General features: G+C 38.8%; 1 protein-coding gene across 9 annotated transcripts in view; it reads left to right on the top strand.

Annotated features, from left to right (window-relative positions):
- The window catches only part of LOC122353188 (spermatid perinuclear RNA binding protein), an 84,814-nt gene that overhangs the window by 19,235 nt on the left and 52,248 nt on the right, over positions 1 to 13,331 (top strand). For all 9 annotated transcript variants that reach the window (XM_043251143.1, XM_043251147.1, XM_043251146.1 and 6 more), the window contains exon 2: positions 6,139 to 6,205. The gene's annotated coding sequence lies outside the window, so the exon portion shown is untranslated. The remainder of the gene's footprint in view (positions 1 to 6,138; positions 6,206 to 13,331) is intronic.

Below are 13,331 nucleotides of genomic sequence, written 5' to 3'. Positions count from 1 at the left end.
TTTAAATTCCTCTATAAAACTTGTTAAATAATGCTGAAGGGACAGCGTTTCCTGAAAGCTAAAGGCCGCTGGTGCTTCGTAGTAATGGCATCCCTGACCTTTACAGAAAGTTGAGGTTCTGGCAGCAGTCGGACCGGTCCTTCAGTCGCCGTTCGATGATGGAAACTCATTCATTTTCATTTCTTCACTTGTATAGAAGGGCGTTGGCCTTTTTCCAGGAACAACGTTATCTGACGGGGAACAAGTTTGTCCTGAAAAAGCTGCCGTGAGCCGAGGACTGTAGTTTCTATTTTCCGTCCGTGCCGTTTTATAATTCGGGGCTTTATGGCTCAATGGCAGAAGATGCCGTTTGTATGATATCTGATGGCGGAGCTCAAGTAGGCGTCTGTAGATTACATCGGCCTTTACCAATTAAAATTTCTAGCACAGACAGCGTCTGCTTGACATGTATCCCACAGCAGAGCTATTCTCATCAGGAAAGCGACCTTTTCTTCGGCGCTGTGTGGGAGACGTTGTCTGAGCGCTAATTGAATTTCTCTTTCCATCGTCGCCACACGCTCCTCTTCGCTGACGATCCCACACACACACACACACACACACACACACACACACACACACACACACACGTGAGGAATACCGCTGCTCGCTCTGACAGATATATAGACCTCATTCCTCAGAGGACGTTTATCATCAAAACTGGATTTAGTCGTCCGTTCTGAATCCGGACCGTTGTTGTCCGAAAAAGAGAGTTGGAATAATATTCAGAATTATATATATTTTTTTATTAATAATATGAAAATGTAATATTTTGGAATATTTGAACTATTTTGGAATTAAACTTATTTAATGATTTATAAAATATTAATATACATAATTGATAACAACCCAGATTAGTCACAGCAAAAACGTGTTGTCTCTCTTTAATTTATTTTTGGTCTTTTTAGCTTCCGTTCATTTTCTTCCTTTATTCCCTTTTTCTGTTTCTTTCCGTTTAGTATGCGTTTTCCGGTCTCCTTACATTTTTAGTTTTAACAGTTTTTTCATTTTTATTACATTGTGGGATTTTATTTTGTTATATTTTTATATTTATGATCATGGTTATGATTTTTTTTTAAATAACTGGAATATTTAGTACTTTTTCACAACATTTATAAAACTTGGCAAGCAAAAAATGTGCTTTATTTGGTTTTTCTTTTTTTTTCAGTCTTATATGCTTTGATTTTCTTCCTTTCTTGCTTCCTTTTTTTTATTTTGTTCGTTTCCTTCCTTAATTGAAACTTTTCTTATATTTTTAGTGTTTTTAGTAGTTAATTGTTTTCTAAAACTCCTCTATTTATATATATATATATATATATATATATATATATATATATATATATATATATATTATTATTATTATTATTATTATTATTATATTTTTAAAATTAGCATCAATTAAATTATTAATATCTATTAAATTAAAGCTCGCTGACGGTGTGTATTTCTTCATAACGTCATCAAGAGAGTTATTTTGTGTTATTAATTTCTTGTTTTATGTTTTTTTTAAAAAGCTAGATTAGTTTGCAATCTTGACAGAAAGCAATTACAATATATTGCCATGGCCTTCATCTTGACGAGAAGCCATTATTCACCGCTGTCTTCAGATCTGTTTTTCTGTATAATTGAGTGTGCAGCACTTTGTATGATAGCAGCTCATGTACGAGTGTGATTATTGATGTTTGAATTAAGGCTCTGCTCATTGATCACACTTCTGCTAATGCCTCTATTTTAGTGCAGCTTGATCAATGTGGCACTAGGACTTGTTGTTGAAACACATCAATACAGTCTTCCAGAACATCTGTCCGGTGCTTCCGTATATCTTCACAGTATTTAGTCAGAAACGCTGTTGCTCGTCTCATTAGGTCTTCTGCAGCTCACTGGAATATTGATGCTGTTGAAGTCTGATATCCAGCTGTGAAATGCACATACGTTTTATTTTTCTCTTTCTTATTTCTCTGTGGATAATGCTTCCTGTGCCGCTTTTTTCTTTTGCTTCATTCCCTACCTCTTAACCCTTTGTTGTCTTTTCTTCTTTTTCTGTCTCTCACGCTTCCTTCCTTCCTGTTTCTCCATCTCTACTTTTTTCTTGATTTCTTTTTTATGTCTGGTATGCTTTCTTCCTGTCTTTCTTTTTAGTTCGTTGCTTTCCTTTTTATGCTTTCTTTCGTTCCTATTATTCACTCTTTCTTCAGTTCAGTTTGGGTTTATTTGAATAACTCGTTTACGATGCAAATAGTTGCAAAGCAGCTTTACAGGAAATGAAGTTATGGTACAGATATAATGAACGTGGCCGTTCTGCATGTTTTCTGAGGGTTGGCATCATCTCTTCTCAGGTGTTTGGTCATCTCAGATCTTTTAAGGGTTGGATCCTGACCGAAGCTTGTCTAGTTCCTAGTTACCACGGCATCCCAGAAACAGAGGAACAAATAGAGACATAATTAGTGTAGCTGCAAAAATGATTTGTTCAACCCAAGCTTAATATAGATTCAGACGGAGAGAGTGAACGTTATCAGGATGGCTATTCAAGCAACATGTATCTTGAAAATAGCAGAGGACCTAGGACAGATCCTTGTGGTACTCCATACTTCGCTCGTAATTGTTAGGGCTGGGATGATATATATTGCATGCTATATTCATCTAGTCAGTGAAGCCAGTTCCTGGATTAGCAGTAGATCTCCATCACCTGTTACTCAACATCACGTTCAGTTTCACGGGTGATTCATTAGAGATACTGAACGTGATGTTGTGTAGCTTGGTCTACAGCTCTGTGTATTAACTGACACTCAATGTGAAAACAGCTGATGGAGATTTTCTGCTAATCAAGGAACTGACTTTACTGACGACATGCGCATATATATATATATAATCACCCATCCCTTGTAATAATAGACTACTCGTCTAGACTAGACTTCATTCCTCCCTGTTACTTCCTTTCCTTTCCTTTTCTTTCTGTCCCACGATTTTCCTTTCCTTTCCTTTCCTTTCCTTTCCTTTCCTTTCCTTTCCTTTCCTTTCCTTTCCTTTCCTTTCCTTTCCTTTCCTTTCTTTTTCCCACGGTTTTCCTTTCCCTTTCCTTTCCTTTCCTTTCCTTTCCTTTCCTTTCCTTTCCTTTCCTTTCTGTCCCACGGTTTTCCTTTCCTTTCCTTTCCTTTCCTTTCCCTTTCTGTCCCACGATTTCCTTCCCTTCCTTTCCCTTCCCTTCCCTTCCCCTTTCCTTCCCTTCCCTTCCCTTCCCTTCCTCCTTTTCCTTTCCTTTCCTTTCCTTTCCTTTCCTTTCCTTTCCTTTCCTTTCCTTTCCTTTCCTTTCCTTTCTGTCCCACGATTTTCCTTTCCTTTCCTTTCCTTTCCTTTCCTTTCCTTTCCTTTCTGTCCCACGATTTCCTTTCCTTTCCTTTCCTTTCCTTTCTTTCCTTTCCTTTCCTTTCCTTTCTGTCCCACGATTTCTTTCCTTTCCTTTCCTTTCCTTTCCTTTCCTTTCCTTTCTTTCTGTCCCACGATTTCCTTTCCTTTCCTTTCCTTTCCTTTCCTTTCCTTTCCTTTCCTTTCTGTCCCACGATTTCCTTTCCTTTCCTTTCCTTTCCTTTCCTTTCCTTTCCTTTCCTTTCCTTTCCTTTCCTTTCCTTTCCTTTCTGTCCCACGATTTCCCTTCCCTTCCTTCCCTTCCCTCCCCTTCCCTTCCCTTCCCTTCCCTTTCCTTTCCTTTCCTTCCCTTCCCTTCCCTTCATTATTGATTTGTTCCTTCATTGCATCCCTGTTTTTGGTTCTCCTTGCTTCTTATAATTTCCCTGGCTTGCCTCTTACCATCTTTCATTTCCAGTGTTCACTTTGTGACCTAAATACTCCCTCTTTTCCGTCCATGGATAAAAAGTCGCCTGAACGCAGACACCGGCAGATTAATCTTTCAATCGCAAAGATCAGAGATGGCCCATTGTCACCCGTCTCCCGGCAAAAACAATTTTCAGCGCCTTATTTACGATGACACAATCAGGCGCGCCGCTCCTCGAGCGCTTCGGTCTTGGCAAGAAGCCCATCGACGGAGGTGAGCATGAAACACACGGTCGGTCAGTTTCAAGAGTGCTCAGACGCAGCGGTTGAGTGCCCACTAGAGACTGAATTATCATTTTGGAATTGGAGGGAAAGAGCTGGTGTTTAACCGTGATTGTTTTCATCCAGTCTGCCTCCAGTAGATGGTAGATGGGTCTGACCTAGAGCATGCTTTCAAGCTCACTTTCCTCACTCGATCCTTGACTCAGGAACTGCTCACTGACCGCTTCCATCAGGTCCGTTGAAATTATTACATAATTGTCCTTATCTCAGCTGTCTGACTGTGATAACAGAGCACTTTAAACTCCAGTCACATGTTGCTGTTTCAGATAAGGGCTTTTAAATGAGTGCCTTTGTTTACTGTTTAAACATTTTGAACAGACTAATAGTTTTCTACCCGCCGGAATATTTTAAGCCTTAAAGAAAGATTTCATATTCTATATGACTTAAAGGTCTTGCATAGAGAATGATGCGAACGATACTTTCACGTGCTGTGGTTGCTTGGTTGATTGGCAGAAAAACTGAAGTACATCGCACAGAATTTCTAAACGTCTATACACAAATACAAGCGCGTGCGTGTGTGTGTGTGTGTGTGTGTGTGTGTGTGTGCGTGTGTGTGTGTGTGTGTGTAATGCAATTCATTGTTTCACAGCAGTACAGAACATTATGTGTGTGGGTTAACATATATATACATAATAAATAAGTATGCACACAAAATATGTAAATAAACTTTGATTTCGGATGCCAATGATTGCTGCTACGAGTCGTTTGGCAGCGATACTATACTTTTTCGTATTAATTCAAGCTCCTTCCGCTGAAAGTGATTGCTGGTCGAGTCGACGGGGCTGCAGCAGCACATTAGGGACCTCGCTTCTCTTCTTGTTCCTGCTTTTTGTTACTTGCATCTCTAAACGTGGATGGCAGAGCAGCGGTGCAGCTTGTGCCATTCGATGACGACGGCTGCGGTTATTGTTTACAGAGCTGGGAGGTCGTGTCATTTCTTCCCCCGCAGCCGTGGAGCTGAGCGAGCTGAGCGATCATCACTAGAGCGATGCTGAACGGAGTCTGTTATCTGTATTTCTTTGGCTGTGAGGCGGGTCAGGGAGATGGGTGTAGATGTAGAGCGGGGCCGGATCGGTGGTGATTCACAGCATCCAGAGCCTCAGCCGCGTGTGCAGAGATAACGGAAACATCTAATGCTGGTACACAGACTGGCAAGTAAATAAAAACGTTTAAATGTTTGGGGTCAGTAATATTTCATGCATTTCAAAGTCTCTCGTCTCGGTAATGTGGTGAAAATATTTTCACAATTTAAAAAACTATTTTATTTCTGTGGTGCAAAGCTGAATTTATAGCATCATTACTTCAGTCTTCGGTGTCACACGATCCTTCAGAAATCATTCTAGCGTGCTGATTTAAGAAACATTTCATTTATTATCATCAATGTTGATGATATGTCTGAGGTTTTTTTAGATTTGCATTTTTGGACATTTTTTGTTTTCTTGTAATTTTTTTTTCTTTTTTAAATATTCAAATTTCAACTGAACCTAAAAATAAAAAATAAACTTTTCATGAAGTAAATATGTTAATATATAAAGAAAACTCGATAAAATAAATCAAACCTAAAAAAGTCAATATTATTTTAAAAAAATAGCTGAAGATTAAAAATAAAGAAAAGACAAATCAGAACATTTTTTAAAATAAATATACAATACTGTATATTATATGTAATACTAAAATAAGACTGGGACGGCAGACTATGTTTAAAAAATAATGTCAGCCGAAAAGTGAAGTGGAGTAATTTGTAGAGCCAAATCATTTAAAAAAGACCCATAACATGTATTCATAAAGTAAATAATCAGGTAATTATACAAAACAATCTCCATGGTAACCATGTTTCTTTTGTGTGTGTGTGTTACTTTCTATGTGTTATGATTGAACATTTTAGATTGCTTCACTGAAACACCTATCTATTATCTGTGACTTATAACGTGGCGATAGCCTTCAAAATGTTTTTCTCCTTCAGTGATGGTCTCTCTCTCTCTCTCTCTCCAGGTCCAGATCTGACGGCGTCTGTGCTCCGAGAGAAGCTCTGGACAGCAGCAGGACGCGAGCGCTGACGGTAAGTGACCCTCTCTCTTGACCTCTCCGTCACGGCCGCCCTGAGCGGGTCAGGCCGGGGTCAGGCCGGGGTCAGGCTCATATATCAGCAGTCCTCCGGACCACCGCACCGCTCTCGGACCGGTTTATTTTGAGGACGTGCTTTATGGGTGTGGAGCGCAGAAACTCTTCCCCCGCTGCTTATTTTGGGAATAATTAGCACAGGGTGGTCTGGACAGCGTTCAAGTGCGGAGGTTTAGTTTGTTAGCGTGTATCTGCCCTCACAGCCTCTGGTGTTTGTTGATGAAGTATAATTGTTATTGGGCACATGCCATGTTTTACAGCAGTTCCAGCCCGTGCGGCCTTTGGGATGCAGCTAGATGCTGAGTAGAAGGGAGGTTGACATGCTTGTTTCCTTGGAGCTCTTTAGAAGTGTTTAGTTAAACGTGAACTGTTTAGTCCTGTTTGAGACGTCTCTGTGCTTAAAGGGACAGTTCACTGAAAAACGTTGAACGAAAACCAAAAAAATATATACGTCTTGTGTTTTTGTGAATGCGATGAAAACAGAGACCAGAGCTGTTTTTTGGATCTCGTTGATGTTTAATATACAGATAAAGACAGAAGATCATTTTTTGTGTTCCACCGAACAAAAAAATAAAACACTTGCGTGAGTGATATAGTCATAACTATTCTGTAAATTTACAGTTGTGATGTGAAACTAACCGATTAATAATTTTATCATCATATAAAAAATATATAATTTTAAAGGTAAATAGTAAAATATTAAAATAGTATTATTATTATTAACCATTATACATTTTATTATAATATAAAATAATTTTTGTTAAATATTACAGTATTCATTTTTTTAGTTTTTAGTTATACTACTAATAATAGATGTTATTTTTCTGTGAAATATAAAAACGATTTTATTTACTATAGTGACTATATTATTATTATCATTATTATTAATAGTATAAAATATTTAGTTAGCATTAATAATAATAATAATAATATTGTACAGTTTTATTTTACAGTGAATATGAATATAGTACATTTTATTTATTAATAATTGTAGATGATTATTATTATTATTATTAAACACGTTTGCAGAGACATATTAACATAGTCATATTTCTTTTGTTTTGTAGTAAATTTTTATGTTTTTATCAATACTACTACTACCAATAGTTGTTCCTATTCCTGAATGCACATGTTTTAAATATTTAAATAGTAATATTTATTTTTGTTTCAGTAATTTATTAATATTAAATGCACTTTTTGCTGTGGAATTTTAAAATAGTAATATAGTAAAAGTATTTTTTTAGTTTATTGTAATTATTTGAAAGTGTCTCCATGATGTCACAGTCTCGCAGATGTTTGGGGATGATCTTCACACGGGTGACTCATTCTACATCTACTGACACTGGAAAGGCCAGTTTATCACACCTACTAAGTTGTGATTGTGAAGTCGAGGGCCTTGAGCACAAAATAAGGCAGTAATGCTTGTGGGTGGCATTGATCTGGTCTTGGCTCGGGCAGAATTGTGCCGATCAAACATGGTGTGAGGTCTGAGAGCGGCTGGGCTCAGGTAATGGAGTGTGTCGCTGCTCCACAGACGGAGGATAATCAGTCTCCACTGCTTTGAACTACAAGCGCTAGCAAGTGGAGAAGACTGACTGCTTGTGTCCGCTTGACTCCGCTTCAGTCTTCTGTCTCGTAACCCTCCATTCGTTAGCTTTAGAGATTAATAAACCTGATTCTCTCGTCATCACTCTACTTGACTCGGGACGCTTGACGGTGCAGATGACAAGCTCCGCCCTCTGAGACGCGCAGCACACACACACACACACACACACACACACACACACACACACACACACACACACACACACACACTCACTCACTCACTCACACACACACACACACTCTCTCACACACACACAAACAGACACACACACTCACTCTCACTCTCACTCACACACACACACACACACACACACACACACACACACACTCACTCTCACTCTCTCTCAAACACACACTCACTCACTCTCACTCACTCACACACACACACACACTCTCTCTCTCACACACACACACACACACACACACAAACAGACACACACACACTCACTCTCACTCTCTCTCAAACACACACACACACACACACACACACACACACACACACACACACACACACTCACTCTCACTCACAGACACACACACACTCTGACAGACGCTCACGCATGCTTACACATTCACACACTTACTTAAACAAACTCAGACACACACACACACACACACTCACACTCACACACTCATGCACACAGAGCTCTAAATGCTCACAGACACTCACACACGCTCACATTCTCGCACACATTCACTCATTTTTTGTCATCATTTAAAATATTTATTACCTTCACACACACACACACACACACACACACATTCGCTCACACACACGCTTGTGCACTCTCACACACGCTCGCGCACTCACATGCCCACACACACACACACTCATACGTACACACTCACACGTTCACACATATGCTCTCACATACACACACACACACTCACACACATGCTTACGGTGCGGCCAATCCACGTGAGTGTATTCCCAGGCTGCCTCTCATATTCCTGCACGCTCGTCTCTCTCTCCATCAAATGCGCACACACACACACACACACACACACACACACACACACACACACACACACACACACACACACACACTCTCTCTCTTTCGCCGCAGTGTCCTTGAGAATCCGATGACTTTGGCGGCCCGCTCCTCTATCTCTGCTCTTTCACTACATCTGACATTTTATCATTCATTCTTAGTCCTGCGTGTAGTAACACACCAACACTCGTTTATTCACCTCCCTTTTTTTTGTTGTCAATTAAAATATTTATTGCCTTTTGTAAATTTAGTAATCTGAATTCCTTGAAGATCTTTAATCTTTTACCATTATTATTAAAAATACTAGTTGCTTTATTACAGTGCATTAATAATAACAAAATTGTTTTATTTATGTATTATAAGTATTAAAAATAAAATAATAAAAAGTATTTATTATTATTATTATTATTTAAAATATTACTTATTACAATGTTGTAGTAGTAGTAATATAACAAACTTATGAATTTTTGTAGTACTATGTTTAAATAATATAGTAAAAACTAAAAGTATTATTATTATTATTATTATTATTACAAAAGTCAGTGTGGTTGTAGTAATTATAATAATTATTATAATAATTATAATAATTAATTAAAAGTGAGCAAAGCAGCAATGTATTGTTTTTATTACTATTAAAATCAAATCAAGTAGTATACTGTAGTATATTCGTATACGTTCTGTTTTCAGAGTATCTTTATTTCTGTGACGTTTTTTCCAGATCAACATCTAATCAGAAATGGCCATCAGTTCCTTGGAGCTTCTCTCATTTCTAGGAGTTTGCTCTACTGTACTTCTCTGTGTCTTCTTTGTTCTCTGCCGGTCTTTGTTATTCCCGCCTCATATCTGTTTTCATCGTTTTCAGACATGTTGTGGACGGGGCTGAATATAGGTCTGTCTTGAAAGGGCTGTTCGGTGGGAGACGTAAACACGAGACGGAGAGAGCTGCTTGAATTCCTGATTAAGACTGTGCGTGTGTGTGTGTGTGTGTGTGTGTGTGTGTGTGTGTGTGTGTGTGTGTGTGTGTGTGTGTGTGTGTGTGTGTGTGTGTGTGTGTGTGCGCGCTGCTGGGACCGAGGAGCTGATGAATACAGATAAACACTCAAGATGAATAAGAAGCATATGCACAACTAGATCTATAGAGCAGTGACTAGAACACTCTTTACCAGAGCGAGTGTATGGGCTTGAGGAAGTTGAAGTGGTCTTTATTGTCGTGTCAGCGGTCAGACGTGCTTCATCTCAATCCTCAGCCTCTCTCTGCAGCAAGAGACGCTCCATCTGTCTCTCTCTCTCTCTCTCTCTGTCTCTCTCTCTCTCTCTCTCTCTCTCTCTGTCTCTCTCTCTCTCTCTCTCTCTCTCTCTCTCTCTCTCTCTCTCTCTCTCTCTCTCTCTCTCTCTCTCTCTCTCTCTCTCTCTCTCTCTCTCTCTCTCTCTCTCTCTCTCTCTCTCTCTCTCTGCTCCTGTCTTGCATCCGTCGCTCTCTGGGAATCAGGGAGCTGCTGCTGGAAAGATGTAGCCATGACGACGATTCCCGCGGGACGAGCCGGCACAGAGCAGCACTGCTTTTGCCCATCTTTCCATGCATCTTTCTTTTTCGGGATAACACAAATCACGTTCTGCTGTCAGGCCAGCAAGAACGGAACGAAAAAAATTGTATAAATGAAATAAAAATCACGATGAATTATTATAAATGGGAAAAGTGTTTGTGTATTAGAATGGCAAGTAGTTATAAGCATATTAATGCATGCATATGTTCGTAAATAAACAAAAGGACCATACAAAACAAATGAGGAAAACAATCATTAAATTAAAAATAAAATTAAAACAAAGATTTAAGTAAATAAAATGTAATTAAAGTTGTGGTACCAAAGTAAAGATTCTAAATAAATGTACAAAATATCAAAAAAAAAAAAAAAAAAAGAGCAATGCGGAAGTAAACAAACAAACTATTATATTTTATTTGGTAAATTATTGCATTTTATAAATGAATAAAATAGGGATAAAAATGTAAGTAAAATAGTTAATTCAGTGAAAGGTCACATACTTTGGTTGATTTATTAATTTATTGCCTTTATTTATTTAAAAAGAGACTATGCACATTAATTAATTAATTTTCAAAAAGGCACAGCATTCATGAATGGTGAAGCATGTTTTCACTGCTTGTCTTTTTGCTTGATATAGTATGTAGATAACATATAAATGAAATAGAAGAACACTAACGACTATATACAACCAAAAATGATAAATAAAATTAAAAACCGATAAAATAATGAAAAAAAGCACATGTTCAGAATAAAGCAATGTTGACATTGATTGTGAAGAGGCCGATTCTTAAAGTTATTTAAAGATACTTAAAGAATTAAATTCTCTAATTAATTGCGGTGTTGAATTGCACGGATGTGGTGCTCCGAACGAAAATAGCATCATGTCATAATAGCAGAGAAAACTAACGAGTCGTCCTGCGAACACCGACAACATCCACATTCATCTCAAAACACAGCGTCCGTGCGGTTAAAACGCGGGAAGAATGCGTAACGAGGAGAGCGGTGTGTGCTGGAGATGGGGTCAAAGGTCAAAGCTGCAGCTTACACACAGAGATGAACACATCCTCCTGTCTCTCTCCGCTGCGCTGTCTGACGGCCCCGGGGCCACTGAACTCTGCTAGGAATTCAGCACTTTGCTGAGACAAGCTGATTTTCACACACACACACACACACACACACACACACACACACACACACGCAGCTCTAAAGCCCATATCTGTTTTCCATTCACTCCGTCACTGAACCTCCCAGGAGCTGCACACCTCCATAACTAAGAATGAGCAGGAATACACACAACATTTAATACACTTAACACCTTTTTTTTGATGACTTTATGTGACACAAAAATCAGCATGTTGTGGTATTAGTGCATATAAATGAATAAACATCATTCATGGGTTTAATTTAATTTAGAGTTGTGTGGAAACGCAATAGATCTAACCTTTATAAAAGTTCAAAAGTTCTAAGAAAAAGGAAGATTGTAAAATAAAAGGCAGAAAATTTCATTCGAATTGTGATTCACTAAAGTAACTAGGTGGTATAAAAAAGTAACATTATATATACCTAGACATGTATAAATAAACACTACAAAAAAATTACTAATACACAAAAATTATTCAAAATTTCAATATAAACTGAAAGAGCATGTCAATGATTTTTTTTTTTCCTGCTGTATTTTACTCACATTTTTATTTATATTGACTACACTGACTTTTTTGGTTGAAAAGATGTTTCCTTTTTTAAATAATCTTAAATCCAATCTTGAGGATAACTACGTGATATGATATTGTCATATAAACCCCTGTAGCCCCTTCAGAACTGCACACTGAAATGCTATTAAAAACCAGAAATGGTGCCGTTGTTTGGTGTGTAGCCTGGATCTTACAGACAGGAAGTAGAGACCCGCAGACGTGACCTCAGTGACCTTTCTGCTTTCTTCTCTCTCGCTCTCCTTCAAGATCCATCCACGAGCGCAGACACTGAAGCTGTTGATCTGGAGGCCCGGCACACATTAATGAGCGTGTGGGCGGGGCCTGTGGAAACACACCTGTGGGCGTCGCTCCACTTCAGGGGCCGCTGCTGAGTTAGTGAAAAATGTGCTCCGAATCCAAAGAGACGCAGCGAGTAAACGGATATTTGAGAGATATTTACAGCATCGCTCAGTTTGATTGACCGCCCCGGTGCATTGTGGGCCGTGGTTGGCGGAGGAGGGGTTATTCTGAGCGAGATGGAGAGGGGTGGTGCTAATGAATTGGTGGTGTGGAGTAACATGCCCAGATCTGAGGCGCTCGGCGTCTCTTTGGGCTTAGCCACACCTCTCAGATGAACAGATGGCGTCAGACGTGTGCTGTTATATAAGGGTCAGGTGATGGGAAGCATAGGGCCCTATGAAATCAGGTCCTTCTTCACACACTGCGTTTGAATTTTTCTGGGTTTTTTCAAGGTTGGTAGTTTGGTTCTAGGCTGACGGGCATGCAAGGTCAAACACGTTCTTTTGACCTTATTTGTTCAGTGACTCCCAAATGATTCGTTGACCCCTCTGTGTTCGGGGGCTTTTAAAGCTCTAAAAGCAACATCCAGGTTGCGAAGAACGAATGAGCATTTTCATTGAGAGCAGCGAGCGGGATTAATGTTGAGGTCAGCGTGAAGCGGGAAAACCACTCGGTTCAGTGATTCAGAGTCAGACCATAACTTTATACACGGAGCGCTTTCACATTCAAAACCTTTCAGGAGGTTATCATTCACCTAGTAATGAAAGATCATATCAAATCCATACGCATCAAAAAGCATGTCTAGCTAATTAATATCATGAAACATTATTTTGCATGAATTCATCATTGCATGAAAAATTGCATGTTTGGAGCTATATTTGATTTTTTATTTTTTTCTCACCATGTGTTTTATTGTTACCAAATGTTAATGTTTT

The sequence above is a fragment of the Puntigrus tetrazona genome, chromosome 10 (genome assembly GCF_018831695.1).
Source record: "Puntigrus tetrazona isolate hp1 chromosome 10, ASM1883169v1, whole genome shotgun sequence".
NCBI classification, from domain to species: Eukaryota; Metazoa; Chordata; class Actinopteri; order Cypriniformes; family Cyprinidae; genus Puntigrus; species Puntigrus tetrazona.
The sequence above is the reverse complement of the archived record's forward strand: the minus strand, read 5'-3'. Positions and strand labels throughout refer to the sequence as shown.